Genomic DNA, 26,233 nt, shown 5'->3' on the forward strand with positions numbered 1-26,233 from the left:
AAGCTTTAACAATAAAATCCAAATGCTTTGCTTTTGAATAGACATGTTTGTTTATTTTAACACAGCTGGATTTCATTGATCAGCTATGCCCAAAGGGCATATCATGGATTTATCCATTCTGTAAGTGGAGTGACCTTCCTCAAGTTGCTTAGACTTTCTATGTTTCATTTCTTTCCGCATCGCTAAAATAGCCATACCAGCAACCCACCTCACAGGATTTTATGAGGTTTAAATGAAACAGTGAATAGAGAGTACTTAACACCGTGTCCTCATAGGTAACAAGCACTCCATCAATATGAGCCGTTGTTATCATTTAACAACGTGCCCTCGTTCACGCTGATAGTGGGTGCAAAGCTGGGATTCTAACTTAGAGATTTTAGGTGCCAAAGCTTATGATCTTCTGCTGTGCACTCTGTATATCAGATGTCTTAAGGGAGATTTGGATGAATGTTGGCTCCCATTCAGTTCACGGTCAGATCCTCCAACACAGGCCTGTAGTGCAGAATTTCTATATTGTCAACTGAAGTGAGAGCCATAAGATTTAGATACCAGACACTGAGGAGGCAAAGTTGACATTCTGTTGTGAAAGCTTAAGAGTCTGACTTGCATTCCTGCCCAGACAGAAGGCCAACGCACCATCGCCCAAAACAACCAGTGTGGGTACCTACGGAATGAGCCAACTTTTCAGTTTCTCTGAGAGAATACAGAGAATCTCTCTCAGTTCCCAAACTTAGGATGACATAAGACTCTAAATCACCCTATCGTATAGCCTGGAAAAGAGAAGTTTAGCAGAGTTTACCTGGCAGATGTGCTGAACTGACTACTTGTCTCCTTCTTCCCCTTCAACAGGTAAAAAGCAACCTCAGTATGCTTCCCCATCACGTGTACTCATTTCTGAGAAGGAATCTGCAGGGCCATAAACCCTGCCTGAGATTCCAAAGCTGTAATATTAACCTTTGAATCCCAGTTTCGGTGTCTTTAAAATGACAGTATCAGTATCTCCCTCTTAAGGTGGCTGTGGGCGTTAGATATAATGTGATAAAGATCATAGTAACTATTATTATTAATGGTCACAGTCAAAATTAAACTACAACTCTCTAGATTCTAGAATTAGAATGTTTGGATTAATTAATGCGTCTGAAGACAGAGTACTTAAACTATGCTTGTTCAGCCTCATCATGACGTCAACAGAGAGGGCCAAGCCCTGAGGAGACCTGGCTTTCTCTGTGAATGGTCCAATCCAGCAGTCTCGATTTTTTCTTAGAGGCCAAAGCCATGCATTTACGTTTAATTCGTCTTGTGTATAAAGAGAAACAGATCATAAAAAACCAAAATGCTCCTACTTCTAAACAAAGCATAATATATTGCAAGGATCTTTATATTTTAAGCACTGAATGAATGTAGAGTCATTTAAGAAAGTTAAACACTTTATTTCAGTCACATGCGAGGTATTGAGAATACAAAAGAGATGAAAGCCTAGTGGGGGAGGTAGTCAAGAAGAGCTATCTTTACAATCCATTGTAAGAGGTTCTATGTCAGAGACCTGCCTTTGGCTCTATGTAGTGGTATAATGTAATACTTCACAGTGCTATCTTGACCCAGTTTTTAAGTCATGGCTCAAAACTCTCAGATCTCCTTCGCAGATACTTTGCCAAGCGCCCACCCCAACTACTTCCTGTATCAGGAACACACGCCCAAACGCTAGAGGTTCTCAGACACTGAACACCCAGGGTGGTCCCTGCTTTCTTGTGTTTGTGAAATCATTCAAAATACCCAATCCCAGGAAGACAGTGAGTTTAGCCTAATCCCACCCCACTTGGCATAAATAAGCTACCTCTTATAGTTCCAGCTTACTGTTACCCTGTCTTCGGTGTAACCCATGCAGCCCTGAGTGATACCCTTATCTCATTTGGAGATGTAAGTAGCCAAGTGTTCTTCCTTTTGTCTATCTGAGTGTCTTTATGATGTGTCTCATCACTAAAAGAATCTTTAAATCTTACAAGTGACAAATTTGTTTTAGAAGTATGGGAATGGACCTGGAAAGTTTTCTCAGAAGACGTGATTACAAACTTTATCTTGAAAGATAAGCAGGAGTTAGGTGAAGAAAGGTGGGGAAGAGAGAAGACTAGGGGTGAAGAGAAAGTGTCGACCGGCAGTCAAGCCCAGTGACAAAGCATGTGCAGAAGCAGGGGGTGTCTGACAGATGGGACACTAAGAAAAAGGCATAGGGATGTGGAAACTTCTGGTATACTTGAGAAACTGCAAATGTTCAGTGTATCTGAGCCTGGAGTATGAAGTATGGAGTAGAAACAGGTCAGGTGAGACAGAAGTAACAAAGACTCAGATCAGGAAGCATCTTTTAAGCCACAGGAAGCATTCTGAATTAGTTCTAAAAGCTACACAGAGACAATAAAGGGTTTTAAGGATGAAAATATAATTTTTTGAATTATATTTTCAAGAGATATATGTGGCAATGGGGCAAGTAAGGAAGATGACACCATTTAAGAGGCAATGACAATAAACCTTTTGGTAAGAGATTATCAGGACCTGAATGCAAATAGTCCTGGTGGCGAGAGCTCTTTGGAGGCAGGGGTATTCTGGAGACATTGCCCACTGGTCTTATTGGAGAACTAGATGTGTGGAATTAGAGACAAGATGAGCCATGAGCAACTCTAGGGTACTAGGCTGGCCTGGAGAATGAACGGCATGAAGGGGGAATACAAGAGAAGAGGAAAGATGAGGAGTCAAGAGGAGAAAGGAAGATACATTTAGTTTTAGGTCCACTACGTTTGAAATGCTGGGGACCTCTTTAATGAGGGCCTCACACAGTAGCTGCATCTATAGGTCAAGAGAACAAAGAAAGTGAACTGACTGAGTCATACTGACTTGGACATCACTCACCTCTGGCTGATTGTAGTACACAAAGCTGTGAAAGTGGAAAAGAACACAGGGGAAAGTAGAGAAAGGGCCAAAATTAGAACTCTGAAGATGATCAGAATTTTCAAAGGTGGGCAGAGGGAAATGATTATATGACAGAGGTTAAGGAATCATCACAGAGATGGAAAAGAACCAAGAGAAAGTTGTGTCCTACAAACCAAGGAGGAGAAAATGTCATGAAGGTAAAAGGGATCATTATTGTCAAGACATTAAGCAAAGCGACTGGTAAGCACTCCTGGAACCTAAGAGTAGGGAAAATTCATGGATAAGCGTGGCAAAACTAGTTTTAGGGAAACGTTTTGTGTTAAGATGGAGAGAAAAAGGTTGATGATAGGGGAGAAAGAAGGATGTAATATTAGAAGCAAAGTTATAAGGGAGGGCAGGATGGGATTTGCCTGAATAACAGCCGGGCACTTTTTCTCTGAGTGAAGAGCAAAGCAGACAGAGCAGAGAGTTAATACTGAAGTTGCTAGATGGAAGTAAAGGTTGGAAGGCCCCTTAGCCGAGAATTTCAGGATTTTTTTCTGCAAAATAAATGACATATATTCAGTACTAGATTTTGATATCATTCAATTAAAAAAAAAAATGTCTCTCTGATTGTTGTTAGAGAATGCACACTCCGAAACCATGTGGCTCTTTTCCCGTCATTAGCTAGAAAACCATACTGGGATACTAGATTTGGACTTAAGTTTTATGCTCATATCTGGTATTTCCAATCTCTTAATCCTTCTGCTTCGTTTAGATGGAAGCAGTACTATTTAGTTTAATGTCTTTTTGTACTTTGTACCCTGTAAAAATGCATAAGCTGCCTTGAAGCTTACTGTCCCCAGTGCTTTTGGAAACAGGGAGATATAAATTGCCAATCTAGTGATAAATGAGAATGGGGAATTTTACCATATAGTTGTGAATATTGCTCTAAAACTCCAAAGGCATGAAAAATAAATAAAATAAAATAAAATAAAATAGACAGATGTTAAAAGAATCACTTAATGTACATTTACTAAAAACCCAGCAACAAAGATGTTCAATGGAAGCCATCTGATCACCAAAACAAATTTACACCTATAATGTCTGACCCTCCATAATTCTATGTGGTCCCATAACAACAGTCAATGGCAAGTATGAAATTCATATTCAGCTAGTATTTATTGAATGCTTACTCTGTTTTAGGCACCACATTAAGGATTTCACCTATCCTGTATCTTTCCCTCCCTACCCCTTAGATATGGAGAAAAGTTGTTGAACAGTTAAGTGACTATCTCAAAGTCCCATAGTTTGTATGTGAGATAACTATGTCATAAAGTTCATATTGTTACAATGAACAAGGTGTAATTTTTTCCAAGATACGCTGTTTTCAGATTAGCATTATTTTTCTCGCAATCCTAAATCCCATGCTATATTTTCACAAATGAATAATTTAAAGCTAGACCCTTGTACTTGGAATTGCCAACAATCCAAAAATCTCCCATTCTCAGTGTCTCTATGCACTTGACAGGTGTTCCTATTGTGAGAAGACAATGTAAGAGCACACACATAATCATCACAAGCTATTGATTCAAGCCACCATTTACTGAGCATCCACTATGTGCCAGGTACTGTTTTAATCTCTTCACACTTAAGTTCATCCGAAACAGTGGGTATTCTGTAACGCACTATGAAACTACTTAAGAAACACAAGAAAACAAAATTATTTGTTATTATTTGATATGATATATATTATAAAAATCTCACTTTTAAAAATATTTTACAAATGTAACTAGAAAAAAAATCCTAGAGGTTATTCTGAAGGAAGACATGTGACAATACCTTCCACACAGAGAAAAAGAAGGAAAGGAAAGACTACTGGCATGTAGGAAGACCACTGTGCTAATATGTCATTGTTTTGTTCTGTTTTGTCCTAACCTTTGATATGGAAGGTAGAGTTCACCATAATGCTCAGTTCAAGGAAAATTCTCATTACTCCCTAGCCCTTGTAGGGACCTCCTTGCTTGATGTGTTCACTTTTAGCTCTAGAGCCTACTCTCAGTCTCCCCTATCCCGATGGGCAGCCATTCTAGTGTGTTAAATGCATTCCTCTTTATAAGGTATGTGTCCTTGCACAATGTATAATATTGATTTTTGTGACATATTTTCCTGGTTCTATTAGGTATAGATAGAGATAGAGAGACAGAAAGAGAAATGATACAGACCCTGAAGATCAGAGAGACTAAGAAACTGGGCCAAGATCACACAACTTTTACGTGATGCAGTAGAATTTAGACCTCAGTCAGCCTCTGTCTAAAATTGTCAGTCTTACCTTCCCAAGTCTTCAGACTGTGGAAAAACTGTACAAAAAAAGGAAAGTTTCCAAATGTATTCCTAAAATCCAAGTAGTTGGAAAAAGTTTTTGAATTGGGCTAATAATCAATAACATGGATAAAAATTTGGGAAGTTCATGATTTTTCATAAGACTACAGATTGGGGATGAGGAGGGCATGGGGAAGTGTTCCTTAAATTCAAAGTTGGGAATTAAATTTATCATCTACCACACAAAAGTGATTAATATTGAGAGGGAAAGGAATCTGATAATGACTGAGAGATGCCATCAACCTGACAAACTAAACAATTTTTTTAACCTGACATATCCCTTTTCAAGACATCAGCTGTCATCTGAAATGAATTCTGTTTCTAATTTGTCTTCATAAATAATGCAACTAATTGAAAGGTAGTTACAATGAAAGTCTTCAACCTCTTTCATCTCCAATTTTAGGGCAACCGCTTTGCATTCCGTCGAAAGAATCTTCTACTCTTTCTATCAGATAAAACTTAGACATCACTGATCAGAACACTGAGATCAAAACAAAAGAATCCATTGTACAAAGACCACCACACCTAATGGTTTTCTCAATCTTTTTTTCTAAGTTTAGCATTAACTTAAAATGTGAAACTCATAAAAATCTTATCTAAGAAAATTTATTCAAGCTCAAAGTTTTACTAAGGGTATCTTTATTTAATCCGGTTTCTAGGTTGTCCTTCCTTCCTTTTCTTTCCATCCAACTTCTGTTTATTTGGAATGAAAATATGACCTCTTACCCTACTGTCACACACTTACCCACATGAAAAAAATCTTTAGTTTACAGCTTACCTATTACCTTTCTTTTTCCTTTTTGTTCCCCTCTCATTTAGTGAGACTAAAAAGGGGCCAATGAACAAAAACAGATTCTGACCATTCCCAGCAACTAGAAATGAAGAATTCTTGCATTAAAGACTAAAATAATTAAAATGTTGTTGACCTGAGGTTTCTCTCTGCAGACATCAGTGATTCCATTTGTTTATTCGTGAGTGCAGATGTTAATAAATCTATGCGCTGAAGGCATGAAAGAAAGGTAAGAGAACTATGCAAGCATTAAAACTTTCAATCATTTAATTATTTCACCCCTCTGGAAAGGCTGATTTCAACAAATATATCTGGGGAAGGACATGATTATGAATGCAGATTTGAGCTGAGTGTGTCTCACAAGGTTGCTATTAAAAATGGAAAATCATGAAAGATTTTGTGAGGTCTATCAAATTATAGCTAAAACCTTACAAGCTACTTAAAATGCAAATTACACAGCTAAATACAGAAAATCTGGGTAATATAAATTATTTTGGTATGTAGCCTCTGGCTGTGAAAAAATATCCACTGGCAGTATAAGGGGGTTAGTCTACATTATCATTACTACCTATATTTAGCAATATTTACTAAAGTCCGCCTCTTAACAATAAGAAAATCACTAATTAAAAGCTATCGAAGGGTAATATATTTTGTAACAGAGAACACTGGCAAAGATCAAAAACTAGAAATATTGCAATGAGTTTGAGTTCTTCCCCAACAAGCAAATCCATCTGGGTAAAGTTTCTTGTGTTTTTTAATATTCTGTCATAGTAAAAGCTAATATTTAATAAATACCTGCCAGATATTTTACAGGTACTGATTTATGTCTGAAAGTAGAAGAGCAAAATGGAGATAAAGCAGAGAAGGGGTGGGTAAAGGAGAACCAGGAGTATGTTCATCTGCTCAGGGGCCATTACAAAATACCACTGACTGGGTGGCTTTGTCAACAGAAGTTTATTTTCTATAGTTCTGGGGGCTGCAAAGTCCAAGATGGAGTTCGGTGTCTGATGACAATTTTCTTCTTGGCTTAAGATGGCCAGCCACCTTCTGGCCTATCTTCAAATGGAGGAGAGAGAAGGCAGACTCTCTCTCACATAGGAGATTGGGCTAGATAATTTCTCAGATTCTTCCCAGATACAATTATAAAAAATAGTATTTTCACACAAGCATTGAAGTATAATTTTTTTCCAATAAAAACATTTGAGATACACACTCATTTGAATTAAACTGGACATAAAATTCTCACCCTGATTTTATGCTTGGGCTTTCTAAAGCCTAAATTCTTTAAACACTTTTCAAATAAAGTTAGAGCTCTAAAGGGTAATTATTACACATAATTCAATCGAGTTTTTAAAAATATAGGTTAGCAGATGATTTGTTATGAATTAGTCCTTTTAGAAACTCCATAAAATTACAACACTTTAGAGATGCAGTAGCTTTAAGGTCATTTTTGTCCAATTTTCACATTTTACACATAAGGAAACCAGGGTGCAGAAAGATTACATGCTTTATAGAAGTCCACGCGCTAGCTTGGATTTCTACTGTGCCACTGTTCCTAATCTGTGGACAAGAGTCAATGGTAGACTGGTGAGAACATCAACACATCTATCTGTCTGATGATTTCTACAAAAGATGATTGCTAAAAGTTTCTAATTTTTTATTTTATTTAAGTAAAATTTTTTTCAATGTTTATTTATTTTTGAGAGAGAGAGAGAGAGAGAGAGAGAGAGAGAGAGAGAGAGAGAGAGAAAGAGAGCATGAGCAAGGGAGGGGCAGAGAGAGAGAGGGAGACACAGAATCTGAAGCAGACTCCAGGCTCTATGCTGTCAGCACAGAGCCAGATGCAACGCTCAAACCCACGAACCGCGAGATCATGGCCTGAGCTGAAGTCAGACACGTAACCAATTGAGCCACCCAGGTGCCCCTAGAAGTTTCTAATTTTTACGCTTTTGGTTTCTAAGTAAAGGAAAATTTAAAGGTATATGAATTACTTGATGAGATCTGTGTTAATGGAGACTATGAAGAGCAAATCAACTCTGGTGAGAATTCCATTTCTGTCCGCTTTCCCATGCTTTGTCTGTGCCCTTCCAACAACCAGGCATGGCTGGTCTCACTTGTTGCGGTGCTCCTCCCGTGGGGGACATCGCCTCAGACAGGCTTTCCTGATGCTGCTGTCTCTCAGGAGAGGTCATAGCAGGCCAGAAAGCATGCTACTGAAGGACAGGGAGTCAGGCCTCTGGCTTGGAATTCTATCATAAAGGAGGCCGTAGGGAGAAGCAGTCACTGACCAGCATTGCTTTAGACCATATGATAGTATCACGCGACTGACATAACAGTGTCATGAGATCCCCCCACACATACACCTTCTTAAGAAGTGCCATCGTAAGGACAAAAAGATGTGTGGAATGTTTTGAGGTGTCATAGATACCTTTAGGAATCTAATGAAAATAATAAGCTCTTGCCCCCCCGCCCCGCCCCCAAATGACATACATTCCAAGAATTTATAGACACATTCAGAAGCTGAGATGAAGCGCATTGGGGCTAAACTCCCCAGTTTTGCTGGGATCACACTGTATTGGCAGTCCAAGAAACCCTTTATAAGGAACCATGTGGCCCACACACTCCTACTTCCTGCCATGGCAGTCAGCTACTATGGACCCTTGTCTGAAAGCACTTCATGGAACTTTATCATTCTGGCAGAGACTGACTGGCCGTATATCACCACAAGTGCACGATCGCTAGAGAGGGGACCCCCCTTTTTTTTAAAGCAAAATCATCTGAAACTCTGTAAATGTTTAGAGGTACAGGGAGTTTACTTTACTGTAACTGTGATTAAGACAAAGTGCAAAGAGCACCAGAGGCTATAATTCAAAATGTCACACTAGCCTAGGTCTATGACTGATGGGAAAAATGGGGCAGAGGTAGGAAGGAAGAGAAGGAAGGGAGGAAGGGATAAATGGAGGCAATTAATTTCAAGTACCCCGAAGTAGTGGAATCATAAAATTCCATAACTCCGTCTTTTCTTCCGTGACCCTACCATGAGTCACAATGAATTTCTGTCTACTACAATTTCCCTGTAAGCATCAACCACCGTTTTCAGTCTTCTGCCAGGTAAAAAATTCCAAAGGGAAAGCAAGCTAACTTAATTTTCCTGTTTTTAAAAATATCTGACCCTTCCTACAATATAACTCAAAATACAAACCACTATGAAATTCAGTTCTCTACAGTAAACCTAGTTTTTCAAAACAAATAAGCAAATAGTTCTTACCCTCAAGCTTACAGTATTAGTCTTTAAATACAAAGTACTTAAATTCTTCTCTAACTCATTTTAACAAGAATGCTGTAATTGTATCACCTGAGATTCTTAAGGCCCTTCAGTGTTTTATGTGAGAGAGGCATCAGAATTTCCATAAAGGTCAAGTGCTGGGTCTCACTCATGTACCATCAGTAGAGTCACATTTGTGGGGTTAATGCTTTAAAAAGATTATAGCCATGAAATCCATACCTCTCATTAGCTTACTTTGCACCATATATATATATATATATATATATATATATATATATATATAAATAAATATATATATATATAATTTGTATACTATGCTGAAATTCTGCATAGAAGATCAGCATAAGGAACTTAAACTAAGCTATAACTGTAGTGTCCATGTATCTGCACAGCAGGACTTTTACGGAATAGAAATAGAAAAGACAAACCATAATATCCTTATCCAACTCCACTCTTGACCCGAAGTCATTAGAACAAAATTTAGAAAATTCAAGGGCAATGGCGGTCAGGAATAAGAAAAGTGCTTAATGATTTTACTAAGAAATAGCTATTAACCACCAAAACTTAGGAAATTATACCTGTGTATATAATTTAGTTGGTTATTAGAGTGTTTATTTGGCCTTATAAAAAAGACCAGATATCATAGATTTATAGAAATTACTACTTGGCAAGATATTTGTCTATCAGATACAAAAATTCACCAGCTCAACCTTAACTGATAAATACCTCATCTGTATGTATCAATAATCCTGCTGCTCCCAAATATTTTGTGACTGAGAGAAGTTAGAATGGCAGTTTAAAGGATGCTACCCTGAAGACCTTACAGGCTGGTGATGTGGATGGGAAAGGGATTCCTGTTGCTAAAACCAGTAATCTTGCAAAAAGAAGGGGCTATTTGGGTTACATAAATATGCATGGGCTGCTGTCCCACCATTTGTGATTCCTGTAGATATAATCATTATGCTATTGAGTTCCCTGGTTGCTTGGGTATGACTTCTATCTGTATTTTCACTCGATTTTGGCAAAGTCTTTTTGTTGCTGTCAGAACCCCATTTTCTCATATCAAAATCAGACCTATGACGAGGACATCTGTACCTGTTTCCCTTGGCCTTCTTGAAAACATGTTGAGAAAAAGAAAAAGGAAGCACATGTAATGAAACTACATGAAATTGGCTGATTTCTAGTTTAAGTTTCATAATTATAGAATACTTATAAAACACTAATAATTTTGAGTAAATGGACTAGTGAACAAGCCCTATATATAATAAATACTTTTAAAAGAGACCTAGAGATAAAATTAGAATGTGCTTGATTCCATCTGGGAATAATCATTCAATTAAAAAATAAACACTTTGGGGGCACCTGGGTGGCTCAGTCAGTTAAGCATCAGACTTCAGCTCAGGTCATGATCTCCTGGTTCATGAGTTCGAGCCCCACATCAGGCTCTGTGCTGACACCTCAGAGCCTGGAACCTGCTTCACATTCTATGCCTCCCTCTCTCTCTGCCCCTCCCCTGCTCACTCTCTCTCTCTCTCTGTCTCTCTCTCAGAAATAAATAAAAAAACATTTTTAAAAATTTAGAAAAATAAACACTTACCTAAATTACTTGTTAAAACAACAACAAAAAGAGCATGTATAAATCATACAGGGAGCACAGAAGTTTACAAGTTTATTCTGTTTTTTTTTCTGTGTACCTACTTATTTTAGAAAATTTATTAAAGTTAGAAATAGTCAGAGAAGATTTAACATAATAACCCTAACACCCAAAACTAACAGCTGAGAATAATTTGATGTATAATAAATTTGATGCAATAACACGTATTTCATGCGTGTAGTTTTAACTATTCTTGAGCAACCCTAAGATCCTTGACTTATTATCGGTTATAATTTTTGCTGATACAATCATGAGCCCAGTTCTGAGTCTGATCTGAAACGAGTGAACCTTGTAGCTAGTGATTGTAGCAGTTCAGCGTCCTGTCTTCATTGTGGCCCTGTGCTGTACTCCTGTATAAGCAATAACTAACAAATTTACACTTCACTGCATGTGGCAGAAATGACAGTCTATAGAAATACTCACGCATTTGGGGATTCGAGTTTTACTTATGAATGTTAATTTCTGTATTTCCTCCCCCATCTCTTTTTGTCTTTCAGTCTTTTAATAGCAAAATGTATTTTTTATCTTAAGAGATAGATTTGTACTTGAAAACCATCAGCTTCCAGAGGTATTTTTACAATAGAAAAACCTTTCCTTCCTGCCCCTACATGGGCAGGTCGATTTTCATTGAAAACGGCTTCAAGCTGGTTCTAATATTTACTCACTTATGCAGGTGCGTTCGTCAGCATGGAGTCTGTATCCCGTATCACATTCACAGTGGAAGGTGCCCAGAGTGTTAATATAGCGCTGCTGGCAGCCTCCATTCACCACCGCACATTCATCGACATCTAGAGGAGAAAGACAGATGGCCAGGATTACAATGTCATTCCAATGTCAGCTTCGGAGAAGTGGCACAATATTTCTTTGATACACAGTATGTGTTATATTGTACAAAGGCACTGTCTCTGTTGCCACAAATCTTTGCTTGTTTGATCCATTTTGCTCCACAGTGTAAACAAGAAAATGTAGATAGAAACTTTATTGAGCTTTTTAAAGCCCAGCAACGATGAGCATAGGGATTGTCTCACAGTTTTCTATTCTTCACATACTAGTTAATTAGACAGATCTGAGATATAGATATTTCCTTGGGGAAGGAAAACCGGAGGGGAGAATTTCAATGAGCTACTCTATCTGGAGCAGCACGCACTAGTAGATAAACACCTATTATTGGTCTGATGCTGCTGAATAAAGCCAATAATAGAGTTAAGACCTTGAATCTCCTTCTCATGTGCTATGGTGGACATCAAGGCAAAGATAGATAAATTCAAGTAAAACCATGGTTTGGAGTTCTTAAAAATGCATCAATACATTTGCTCCATTGATTCAGCTTTTTCCTTGTCACTCAGGTTTCCATTTTCTGAAATGCTTAGCATGTTTGTATGAGAGTTTAATTTTCGAAGAAATGAAAAGAGATCAAGACTCATGGTCACCTATGTCTTATGACCAGTCAAGGTCATAATAAATTAATGTCATATTCACCTTTCTTTAGGAAAGGAAAATAAATTCATCTCTCAGAAGGTCTACTTCCTTATACCCTAGGTAAATCAGCACTTATGCATCTAAAATCATGAAGAGAAGATATCCACAAATGTAGGGAAAACCTTTGAGGTAATCAGTGGATAAAGGGCTTCTAAATTTTTCTTGTTTGGAGAATACTCTTTACTTGAAATCTATGCCTGTTGGCAAGTGTCAAAGTAAAAATCAGGCAGAGGTGGACATTTAACATGGGCAAGCATGTGTATCAGGCAGGAAACGTCGCTGACTTCCCATGTCGTCAATTCCAGATATTCTGTCAAAGAATGTTGGGTATGAATATTCACCACTAAAATATGTTATCACGATAGACAATTAGCTTTACATCGAGTGAGATTAAGTCCATTGGGGCAAAATCCTTACTTGAGAAGTCATCAACATTGACAAGGAATACTACTGTAGTGCTCCATTGTAGGATTTTTCTCATATTAAAACTATCTGATCTGTAAAAAAATGTTTTGTATGTTTACAGAGCTTGACCTGAGGGAAACAAAGGAATTTTCTTTCACTTGGCATTGTTGTGTGTCTGTGTGTGAAAAAGAAAAAATATATATACATATGTCTATGTCTGAAAATATATTAAGTCACAAAGTAAATCCCACATTTTAAAATTATTTGTTCACCGTATTATACACATTGTATACGATCTAGTATTTTCCTTCTAAATTTAGATATTCTGGAGTAATTTCTGATATTATTAAAGGAATCTTATTTTAGATATAAGAACTACTAACTTCAAAGTATTAGAATTTTTATTAAATTGTGAGTCTGTGATAAATAAACCTGTAAATCTTTTTCATATAAACTAATTTCAATTCAGAATTCTCCATTTGTTATTTGTACTTTATACAGGGCTTTAACGTTTATGCTAGCTAAATTTTTATCTCTCTAGCTTTAGGGTATTATTCCACAGGGTTGAGATATAATTTCGAATCTTAATTCTGTCGACCCCTGAGTTAGATATCCTTCCCAGGTCTTTTACTTTAGATGTACAAATAAAACTCTTAGTTTCCAAGAATCCTATGTTTTATATGATAAAAACATAAAAAGGGGCACTTGGGTGGCTCAGTTCGTTGGGCGTCTGACTTCAGCTCAAGTCATGATCTCACAGGTCATGGGTTTGAGTCCCATGTCGGGCTCTGTGCTGACAGTCCAGAGCCTGGAACCTGCTTTGGATTCTGTGTCTCCCTCTCTCTCTGCCCCTCCCCCACTCTCACCATGTCTCTCAGGAATGAATAAACATTAAAAAATTTTTTTAAAAACATAAAAAAATTCTATAAAAATTATGATAATATACCGTATATATGTATTAAAGACATTAAAAAATATCTTTAAGGGTGTGCACAAATAAAAATGATTACTTCCAGGGAGGAAAGAGAGGCATCTAGATGGGGTGGAGTGCATAATGTGTGTGTGGGAGGGTGTTGGAAAAAGAGATTTTATCCATATCTCCAATATTCTAATTTTTTATAAGAAAAAGTTATTCTGGTATTAGTTGTACATTAAAATGTCATTTTCTTTTTTATTTTTTTTAATGTTTATTTATTTTGAGAGAGAGAGAGTGCACACCCACACACATGCACAAGCATATGCACAGGAGCGGGGCAGAGAAAGAGAGAGAGAGAGAGAGAGAGAGAGAGAGAGAGATGCTCAAGCAGGCTCTGTGCTACCCATGTAGGGTCCAACGCGGGTCTTGATTTCATGAAACATGAGATCATGACATGAGCCGAAATCACGAGTCAGATGCTTAGCCAAGTGAGCCACCCAGGTGCCCCTCCCGTTTTTCTTTGTAAATAAACTATAATTGACCCACAATGTTACACTAGTTTCAGGTGTACAACATACAGGTTAGACAAGTCTATATGTTGTGCTATCCTCACCATAAGTGTAGCTACTACCCTCTGTCAGCATGTAACCCTGCTACGGTATCATTGACTATATTCCTTATGCTGTACCTCTTCTTCCTAGGTCATCTTCATTCCAGAACTGGAAGCCTGTATCATCCACTCCTCTCACCCATTTTGTCCATCCCTCCACTCCCTTTTCCACTGGCAACTATCAATTTGGTCTCTATATTTGTGGGTCTGTTTCTGCTTTTTGTTTGTTTGTTCATTTGTTTTGTTTTTTAGCTACCACGTATAAGTGAAATCAGAGCATGTCTTTGACTTATTTCACTTAGCATAAGATGTAATTTTAAAGAAGTGTAATGTGACCACCTCCCTTTGCCCCTATTCATCAAACTTCATTAATTTTCTAACAGAAGAAAGCAAATTGATTTAAAAAAGAATAATCATTGAATGTATTCCAAAGAGAAGAGTGGACATCAATTTTGAGAGGGAGTTTTCTTTCGGAATGTTTTGGTGTGGGGTGCCTGGGTGGCTCAGTTAAGCAGCCGACTTCAGCTCAGGTCATGATCTCACAGTTTGTAAGTTCGAGCCCCATGTCGGGCTCTGTGCTGACAGCTCAGAGCCTGGCACCTGCTTCGGATTCTTTGTCTTACTCTCTCTCTGCCCCTCCCCCACTTGTGCTCTGCCTCTCTCTGTCTCTCAAAAATAAAAATAAAAATAAAATGAATGTTTTGGTGTATTCATATTCTAACTCTGCCCTGGAACTATTGTTGAAGTACTATAACATATTAAATACACACATATACATGAAAGCAATCAAACTGCCCCTGTACTTTGAGTTAAATAATCTTGGGGAAAATATCTTACTGTTGAAACTTACTAGCCTGTCACCTTGCTCTCTGAGACTCCATTTGCTCACCTATAAAATGGGATTATAATGACTGCCATATGTACTATGCCATGATTTCTTTTTCCCTTCCCTATTCATGCATAACATTTTGAAATAGATTGCTAATGGGGCGCCTGGGTGGCGCAGTTGGTTAAGCGTCCGACTTCAGCCAGGTCACGATCTCGCGGTCCGTGAGTTCGAGCCCCGCGTCAGGCTCTGGGCTGATGGCTCGGAGCCTGGAGCCTGTTTCCGATTCTGTGTCTCCCTCTCTCTCTGCCCCTCCCCTGCTCATGCTCTGTCTCTCTCTGTCCCAAAAATAAATAAACATTGAAAAAAAAATTAAAAAAAAAAGAAATAGATTGCTAATGACTGAGATTATATATAGAAATTAAACAACAGGTAATTTTGTTCCACTAAATAGTGGAGCTAGCAATGTAAGACTATACAGTGAGGATGCATGACAGACACAGTAAGTAACATGGGGATTCAGAGGAAACAAATTCATTTGGGGCTAGAGAGACAAGGGAATATTACAGGGTAAAACACTGAACACTGAGTGCATGGAGAAGAGGGTGGGTAATCCAAAGGTGCAGGGGTTTGCATGTGCACAGTGTCTGAGACCCAGCATTTAGATCTGTCAGGCTGGAAAGCAAGGCTGACAAAGGGAAGCAAAGTTGAAAAACAAACCTAAAACTCCTTTTAATTGATTTGGCAAAGTGTTCTTCTTCTTGATTTACAATACAATACACTTCTAGGCAGGTTGAGACACAATAGGCTGTGTTCACACAGGAGCTAAGCAAACTTATTAACCGTTAAAAAAAAATCAATCATTTATAGAGTAGTACCAAATACAAAGTAATTGGTTTCACTTCCTTTTTCTTTTATGCCTTTTCAGAATACATTGAATTCACTGATTGTTTGGGCATTGTGTAACTAATAGTTCTCACGCTTTGCAGCATATTAGAATCATTTGGTGAGCATATAAAAATACTCATGCCCTGGTTCTACCCTTAAAGAGTCTTGTTTAATTGGTCCGGGGTAAGGCCTGGGAATAAAACACTTTAAAAGCACCCCAACTGATGCTAATGTGTAGCCAGAGTTGAAATCCCCTGATGTAGTTAATGCTTTAAGCACCTAGGGGGTCTTGTTGAAGTGCAGACGCTGACTCAGTAGATCTGGAGCCTCGGGGCTGAGATTCTGCACTTCTACCTAGACCCAAGGCAATTCTGATGCTCCTGTGGCCTGTGGACTGTACTGTCAGAAGCAAGAGTGTAGACAGTCCAATGTTCAAGCATAAATGGATCACATACATGGATCACAAATGTCATGACTTGGTTCACCTTTTCAATTGTTTGACCAAAGACCAGTTTAGTACAAATGGGTAAATCAATACTCTGACCAATATTATACGTATTTTTCTATTTTTCTATATATATTATATAATATATACACATTTTTATGTATACTCTATATTTTTAATGATTTATATTTTGTCTACCAAAAACCTCTGAAAATAAACCACCAATATTTCCCACAATATTCATTTAATAAGAGTTAATCATTTTAAGACTATTTTAGCATCATTTGTTATGAAAAATTACTTGCTTCTATAAAACATGAAGGGCACTTTAGTTCTTTTCTGATGGAATACCTCCGATATAGGATAAAACCGGGTTAAATTGCCATGATATTAGACACTCATGCTGAAGCTGTCACAAGTGATTTTCTTTTCCATCAAGATTCTGCCCAACAGAGTTAAAAACCAGAAATGTCAATATTACATTAAAATGTTATTATCAAGTATACTTCATGTGAAGAAACTATTTCTTCAAAAATTCTCTGAGCTATGTCTTCATGTTAGATGCTTAAAGAAAGCTCTGTCCTTAGAATTGGAACTCCGGGACACTGCTAGAAATAATGATAAAGTGATTAGAATTTTTTCAGCATTATCTCTGTGATATGGACCAAGGATTTCATGATTTTTATACTATAAAAGAATGTCACAAGGAATCAACTATATCTGCTATTTTTCCTTTTAATGTCCTTTCTATAAATATTTCTGTTGTATTAATTCCCAAAACTATTTCCCCAGATGATCACAGAATATAATAGTTTGAAAGAATTCACATTATTATCAAATGTATTTTTCACATAAAATCTCTCTGAGACAATAACGATCCATTTTTGTTTCCAAACAACCAAAATTGTTTCATATTATTTTCTTAGAGTGTACAATTAGAATAAGATAAATTATTTTTCCATTTCCCTTTTAACGTATCATTCTCAGAAACCTGTTGATTGGAAATGAATGTTCTTGGGTTGCTTTATGATGGGGATTACATTGTAGAAGTGTTAGCTTTGGAGGAAATATTGAAGGGTTGGTAAAGATTCCACTAGATTTTCCATGTGGCTTTATTTTCACTATGTTCTACCATAGTACCATATACAGTAGTATATCCAAACTTCTAACTATTCAATTGTAATTCTATAGTGCTTAATTGAATAAACCCCTTAAGGTCAAAGATTCTGTTGCATTAAGCTCTTCCAGCATAGAGTAGATATTCCATATATGTTGCATGAATGAATGAATGAATGAATGAGTGAATGAATGAATGAATGAATATGTGATTTGAGAGTCAGGCACAGTATTTACTCTTCTTATGCATCCACATTCATCAATGGGATTTCTGAGAATTGGGCTCTGATTGCACGTAATCTCTCTTTATCCTTGCAGTAGATGCTTGACATTTGTTATAACCATTCACAAGCAGCTTTAAAAATCCAGGACACAGAATTTCTAAGTTTTTAAATGAATAAATTTGAATTGTGTCTGTAGTGAATATTTACTGGTTGTCTGTTAGGAATTTCATCCATTTTTTTCTTCACCACTTATACTAGATAACCCCAGGTTTTCCTTTGGGATATTTCATCTCTTCCATTTTAGAAAAGCCATATAGTTTATGTGAGATTGATGAACACAATTCCCCTCTCAAATTCCAGGAACACTCTACTTGACATTATCTCACCTCCATTTGCCATAGTGATTGAACAAATTTATTTCTTCATTAGCATATTGCTTTCTCAATAATGAATGAATTTGTTCAGATGTGATCCAATCAGCTGATGCTCAGTCAGCTGATGTGGGTTAGGAATCCTGAGGCATAGATGCCTTCTTGCTCTGGAAATTATAATGCGTGGATGTGAGCCGTGTTGTTCCCATAATGAAACAACACTAAAGGTAAAGTCAACAAGTGAGACAGAACGGAAGGACTCACAGAGAACCAGTTGAGACCCCAACTGAACTGTGCCTAAAGTCCTCCCTACCTCTAGACTTCTCAGTTAAGTGACCCAAAGCACAAGACCCTTTTACTGTTTAAGCACTTTGAGTTACATAATTCTGTTGCTTATAAACAAAAGCATCCTTATTGATACATGTTGTAAACTGTGAAGATGGTGTACAGGAGGAAGTCACCAAATGCAGTTTAAACTCTGCATACATTTATCAAAAAGATTTACTGTCTCTCTGATTAGTAAGATGGTTTAATCTATATTTCATCAAGGGTCAGGAAAAGTCATGTACTTCTTCCTTGCAATATTTATTGGAATGATTATATTCTATCAAGCTTCTAATGAATTTGGGGGTCTGTCACAATTTTGGTTCATTCTTACTACAAATATTAAAGGTTTATCAAACTGCCTGTGCCATGGTACTGTCAGATGTCATGGTACCTCTGACAGCAATAGAGAGGCCGAAGATGATGCCTTCTTTAACAGTTTCCTTACAACACCTGCGTTGAGTGATCCTTCCCTAGCTTTTCCCCCAACCCCTGGTCTCTGCTTTCTCTTTTTGTTGGTTTCTTGGTAGCTACTTCTGGTAGCTAGTTGCTCAGTTAGTAGGAAATAAATACATGCTGTTAAATTTGCAGATGCTGTTGTTGCCCTACATTCTGCCTTTTTGTTAAAAAAAATGTTACCAGTTTTCTAACCCATACATTCATCCAGTAATAGAGACGGCCTTTCTCAGTAAAAACCATCTAGTTCACAAAGAGGCAAACAGGATGGTAATGCGTATTTTTTATTTATCTTTATTTTTTTAATCTTTGTTTTTGAGAGAGAGAGAGAGAGAGAGAGAGAGAGAGAGAGAGAATGTGAACAGGGGAGGGGCAGAGAGAGAAGGAGGCACAGAATCCAAAGCAGGCTCTAGGCTCTAAGTTGTCAGCAGAGCCTGACATGGGGCCTGAACTCATGAAGTGTAAGATCATGACCTGAGCTGAAGTCAGACACTTAACTGACTGAGCCACCCAGGGGCCCCTTAAAGAATTACAGCATTAGGAAGGATCAAAGCTCAAAAGACTTGTTATCTTTTGCTGAGGATAGGACAATATGTTTTTGTAGAAAATGGAAGGCATTTGGTCTTGTAAAGTAAGGATTAAAGCCAAAAAAAAAAAAAAAAAGATGGTGCTAGAGATGTGGCTGAGTCCTGATCATGGAGGGTCTTTTCTTCCATACTAAGGGACCATACTTTATAGACAACGGGCACCAGCAGAGTGAAAAATAGACAAGAGAAGTGGGAGACTGAAAGCAGAGAAGCCAAGGAATAACTATCACCAAAATCCAGATGAATGATGAGGACTTGATCTAAGCTAGTAGCAGTGGAAATACAGAAATGTGGGCAGATATAAAAGATGTTAAGGATAAAAAAAAATCAATATGAGTTGGTTATTAACTGGATGTGATGGAGAAGAAAGAGTCAAGGTCAACTGCCTTGAGCAATTGGATGGATGGTTGTGGAATTCACTGTAATAGCAAAAGAGGAAGAACATTTGCTAGCATAGTTCAGTTTTGAACATAGATTATTTGATGGGCAAGTGAGATGGGAAGTTGGGAACATCTAGCAGGCAATTGAGTGTGTGGACTAAAATCAAGAGAGAGATATGGGCTGATGTGTCAGCTACCATCTATCTACCTGTAGTAGTCTAAAAATTAGGAGTCATCCTTGATACTTTCCTCCCCTTCACCCATATCTGATCTAGTAACTACATTAAACTGTATCAAACTTATCTCCTAAAACATCTCAAATCTGTCCACTTGTCATCTCTACTAACATTGCTTTAATCGAAACTACATAGATGGTTATAATACCCCATATCCACAATGGGACCTCCAATATCTTCATGCTGCACACAATGATGTTTAAAAAAAGAAAAATCAAGTCACCTACTCCCTCACTCATGTCATAGTTTTATACCCTTCATTACTTCCCATTGCTCTTACACTGAACAGCAATATGGTCTGCATGGTCCCTACATCACCATCTCTGGTCTTTGCCTCCTTCTCTAATTCTATCTTGCTATTCTTTTCCCCTTACTGTGTTTTAACAACTCTGATCTTTACGTACCTTGAATACTCTGTACTCCTTTTGATTTCCTCCTCCCCTCCTTTACCTAATATATGTGCATCCTGTAGATGTCTACCCAAGTACCACTACCTTATGAAAGCCTGTATTCCTCCCTCAATCTAGGTCATATTTATGTACTATGCTTTCTTAGGACTATCTTCATTTTATTTGGAGCCATTAATGCTCTATAATTGTAGATTTGTGTATGTGATTATTTGGTATCTGTGTTCCTAATTAATGACTAAGTCCATGAGAGCAGGAACATGGTCAAGTTTTGCTCACAATAGTAATCCCAGTGTTTGACACATAGAATATGCTCTATAAATATCTGTTAAATACATAAGTGAATGAGGTTTAGAGATAGTAATTCAAGGCACAAGAGTTAGATGAGAGCACTAAGCAGAATCATGTAGATAAAAAAGAGAAAGGAGTCAAATAGAGGACCCTGAGGAATATCAACATTTAAGGCAGGCTGCTGTAGGACACATAGAGCTGACCAAGAAAACCACACAGAGAAGTAGGAGGAAAACTGAGAGACTTGCATCATGGAAACCAAGGAAGGCGAGTTTTTAAGAAGGAAATGCAGTCAACACCCAGATGTCAAGTAGGAACTGCCAGTGCCCGCTGGATTTAGCAAGAAGAATTTCACTGACGACATTGATGAAGAGCATGTTAATAATAAACAACTTAACAATTATGGAACACTTATTATTTGCCATGCACTTCTCTAAACTCTTTACAGATATTAAACATATTTAGTAATCAAATAATAGCCCTGTGAAGTAGAGAGTATTATTACCCCAACCTACAGGGGAGGACATTGAGGCATAGAAAACTGTTTCAATGGAGTAGCTAATACCGATCCCAGATTGCAGTGGGTTGGGTTGAAGAAAAAGTGGAAGGAAAAGAAAGAGAGAACATGAGTTAAAAGATGTATTGTAATAAATTTAACTGTTAAGGTGAGGGGCTTGTAGTTGGACAGGAGAGTGTGGTAGAGGTAGGGGGTGTTTAAGGTGGATGAGACTTGCAGTAGCTAAAATACTGATGGCCAATAAAAAGGGCTGCGTTAAAGATGTAAGAGAGAGAGGAAATTCTAAAATTATTGAGACTCTCAAATCACATTAGTGCATTCCAAGATGAGGCATGTGCTGGAAGAAACAATCCACCATGGTCCCTGAGTATCCCTATACATTCTATGCTTGACCACTCTCTTTACCCAAAACATTTTTTTAGGCTGTGCTTACAGAGAGAGATGAGTTAACATATCTCCTGAGAAAATGAGCAGGCTTGTTTCCACTAACTATAAAAGTGGTGGACACCCCCAAGCTTAGTGTTCCCTTTGTATAATGCAATCGATTGTATGTACAGGCTCTATTATAAGCCCTTGTGTGACCGATGTGGGATATGGGGAGACAGAAGTTGACATAAACAAATTAAGCTTTGGCCACTGCTTTTGCCAGAAGCAATAAAACCTTTTGTTTCTGACCCAGAAGTCTCATGTCTTCTGTCAGCATCCAGTAATAGGCTAACTTGTTAGTGTAAAAAGTGGGGTAAAATCCCAGATCCTGCACAGTTCTTGACAGTATATAGACTAGAAATCACACACATAATCATCTGTTACTCTGGGTTAGAGAAAGCATGTCTGTTGCAAGTTGGAAGGACCTGAGAAGCCACGGATGTTCCTGCTTTCTTCCTCTTTCCCTTATGCCTCTTGATTGCCTGTAGCCTTGAAACTATTAGTAAAGCATGATGCTGGATGGATCTCTGGGTAGGTCTCTCAAGTAGATCTCTGGTAGATCTCTGTGTCTGAACCCAATTTGGCAATATGATCTTTTGCTTTAGCTCAGAAGGGATAAAGGAAAAGATGTCATGTTAGCATGCTTTTACATGATTTTAAAGAACACTGATGATGTAAATCCCTAATCCAGGGAACCAACAATTTTCCTATATTGTTAGCTCCTTGAGGACAAAAAAAGATAATGTGTTTTGCTTATCACTGTGCTTCCCATACCTGTGTCAGTGCCCAGCCCATATGCACACGCATATGTACAATAAATATTTGTTGATACAATGAAAAATAGGGAATAAATGAGTAGTGGATAGCTGAATTTGCAGAGGAAGAGGGCTTAGCAAAAGGGACTGAGAGAAGGGACAGAGAAAGGGGAAAGGAGCAGGACACTGCAGAATCTTAAGTAGCAGGACAATGCCCCTAAGGAGGAGTCTTTTTAAAAGGGAATGAACAACAATATCAATGTTGCTGAAAATCAAATAAAATGGGGACTGAAAATAGTCTAGTAGATTTGAAAATTATAAGGTGTTTCTGTTATAGTGCAGAATGTGTATAGCAAGTTCGCCTTCTGGGGATGTCGATTTCTTTAAAAATTTTCCAAGCCCAGAAATAACCTATTCTTTGTTATTGAAAACAGAGCAGCCAAGGTCATGCTTTCATGGATATATTATATTGCTGCCTCATCTATAACATGACCCAATATCATCCCTGAGGACCACAGTGTGACAAGACTCTAGTATATTATAATACAATATTGTCATCATAGTCTCTCTGTGTGAGGGAGCAGCAAGCAATGACAATAAAGCATGCACATGGAGTTTACTACAAACATCAACTTGACATATACTTAATGAGATGCAAAATTATTTTTGTACTTCGTAGGATTAGTATCCATGGGAAGAAAGTAAAACTGAGCCTCAGCATAAACTCACGTGGTTGGTTCTCCTTAGCTAACTTTATATCCAGTTCAATTCACAGTCCAGATGCATTGATTCTTTTCCAGTTTTTAAGGAATAACCAAACTTTTAGTGGATTGAGACCTAAAGATGTTATTTCCAGGGGTGGATAAGGCTTCACCCTGAGCATTAGTTTAGAAAAACAGAAACCGTGAATCCTTAAAAGAATGAATGGCATGGTCCCCAGAGATTTTAATCTTCCTGACAATGACTGGCTCCACTTCTCCTTTTTTCTCTAGGTCTAACATAGCTCTAGCATGTAGATGGTCCTTAGTTTTTCCTAAGCAAATGGTGAATAAAGACACCAACAGAGGCAGAAAAGGGGCCATAGGAGATGGGAGGGACAACATGGGGTTTGGAAATCAGAAGCAGGTAATGAATAATGGTTGGCCAGCTGCCTGTTTGATTAAGATAAATGGGTTGATGTAGAAATTGTTAAAAGACCTTTATGAAGATCCTTGAAAACCCAACTCTAAGGGTCTCAAATGGGAGATGAGCACCTAGAGCTCTGTATACTCTACAGGGGTCAATGTTTGAAAGATGCATCTTTTCCCAGGTATTGAGATGCAGGACAGAATACACAGTGGGGTTCTGTTTGGAGAGAGAGAGAGAGAGAGAGAGAGAGAGAGAGAGAGAGAGAGAAGCAAGTGAGTGAGAGAGTGTCTTCTTCAGGACAAAATCCTCTCTTCCCCATTGACTATATATGTCAATGGGAAAACTCTCCTGGGAAAGTGAATGTGAGGCTAGAATTTTCATCTCAGCATGGCTTTTGAATAGATATGCCTACTTACTAGATTCAAGGAAAGAGCAAGACCTCTTATGGGAGAGAGGGAGGGAGAGACAGACAAGTTGGAACAGCAGACAGAAAAACTAAGAGTATGGCTGATATGGGGCCTTGGACAGCTCTTGGTCACTGGGCAGCTGGAGAAACAAGATGAGGAGATCCAGAAGCTGGGAATTAAGACTCAGAAAAAGCTCAGAAGCCAGTTTCTCTCCTTTCCATTACTTCTGATAAACCCTATCTCTTATAGTTAAATTTCTCTCTACATCTCAGCCTAAGGGGTCAAATGAACTAAAATAAACTGGCTGTTTTATCACATTCAGAAACCATACAATTTATACCATGCATGGGACTTTAATAGAGACCATAATAATGACGAATTGATGTTATGAATTTGGAGAGCTCCCGTAGTGATTTTATTTGCACAACTTTCCTCCTCTCTTTTTCCAGATTTCAGAGCTCCTCTCTTATGAACTGGGAGTTAGGGCTGCTACCACCTGTCTGTCCCATGATCACCACTGAACTATGGGGTGAGTGTAGGGCCTTGGCTGAGGCAACCTGAGAACTCCATCTCCCTAGCCACAATGATTAGGTCAAGGCAGGTGACCCAAGCCAGATAAAATAACATCTTACCGAGGACTTTTGCTCAAGCTACCAGAAAAGTAGCACTGCTTTTTTCTGTAGAGTGCTTGAAGTTACACTTTGTTTATATCATAAAGATTATTTGCTGTATATTTTTGTGAGTATGTTAAATTGTGTGCCACTTCTAATGTCACCTCTATTTCTTTTCTAGTAAAAACTGTTACTAAAATTCTAAAAATAACTGATTTATCGAATTCTAGAATTTAAAAGGACCTCAGAAGATAAACTAGTTCAAACTCCTACATACCGTAGGAGTCCCTTCTTTAACATTTTTAACAAATGGCTATTCAGACTCTGATTAAACATGTCAATCTATAGAGAGCTCACTGTATTATCCTTTTCATGTCTTTCTCTTCCTCCTACTTCTCCTCTCCCTTGTCCTTCTGTATTTATGTGACCTTACCACATTACAAACATTTGGAAGGAAAAAAAATAGTTACATATATTCCCCATAAAATAATTTTAAAACATAAAAAATCTTATAAACAAAATAGCACAAATAAAACAATGCAACATTTTGCCACTTTATTTTTTAGTAAAATTGGTACCTTTCTTTAATTTTCAATTTATTACTTTTAAGAATAAACATTTTCGGGGAACCTGGGTGGCTCAGCTGGTTAAGCGTCTGACTTCAGCTCAGGTCATGATTTCATGGTTTGTGGGTTTGAGCCCCGCGTCAGGCTCTGTGTTGACAGATGGAGCCTGGAGCCTGCTTCAAATTCTGTGTCTCCCTCTCTCTCTCTGCCCCTCCCCTGCTCATGCTCTGTCTCTCTCCCTCTCAAAAATAAACATTAAAAAAATTTTAAAAAAAGAATAAATATTTTATGCTTGTTTATAGGTTATACCCTTTTTTGGCAAACTATCAGCTTATATATATTTTTGGCCATTATTACATTACATTCTTCCGTTCTTTTTTAACCCTTTCCTTGCTCGATGTTTATCAAAACAGGTACTTTTTAAGATAAAGTATCACACTTAAAATAGAATCTTGTTTTTTTAGATTTTTTCCCTCTTTGCCAACAGTTTCAACCAAACTTCTAAGAAAGATCAATTTCATTTAAAGTGCACCTCTAGACTATCCAAGATTTAAGAATTTAATTAGAAATCCATTAAAATAATTGTATTCCCTTTTAATGTAGTCACTTAACCTGTAGTTAAATGTGACTTCTATTACTATAAAATAACTCATATGCAATCTGATATGATATTGTTTAAAATTATCTCAGAAACATTAACACTTGTAGATTAAGTACAGATGTCCTGAAATCAAACCTTGAAGTTACTGTTCACAAAAACTGGTGCACTGCTTATATTTAAAAGCCCAGGTGAAGCAAAACTGTATTACCTTTCTCATTCCTTTGTTAGCTACAGCCAAATAAACTAGA

At 37.7% G+C, this 26,233-nt stretch overlaps 1 long non-coding RNA gene across 3 annotated transcripts in view; it reads right to left on the reverse strand.

Annotated features, from left to right (window-relative positions):
* Positions 1-26,233, reverse strand: part of LOC122491759 — a 160,353-nt gene that overhangs the window by 130,008 nt on the left and 4,112 nt on the right. For all 3 annotated transcript variants that reach the window (XR_006299438.1, XR_006299437.1, XR_006299439.1), the window contains exon 2: positions 11,679-11,801. This is a non-coding gene — a long non-coding RNA (uncharacterized LOC122491759). The remainder of the gene's footprint in view (positions 1-11,678; positions 11,802-26,233) is intronic.

The sequence above is a fragment of the Prionailurus bengalensis genome, chromosome C2, assembly GCF_016509475.1.
Source record: "Prionailurus bengalensis isolate Pbe53 chromosome C2, Fcat_Pben_1.1_paternal_pri, whole genome shotgun sequence".
In the NCBI taxonomy this organism is placed as follows: domain Eukaryota; kingdom Metazoa; phylum Chordata; class Mammalia; order Carnivora; family Felidae; genus Prionailurus; species Prionailurus bengalensis.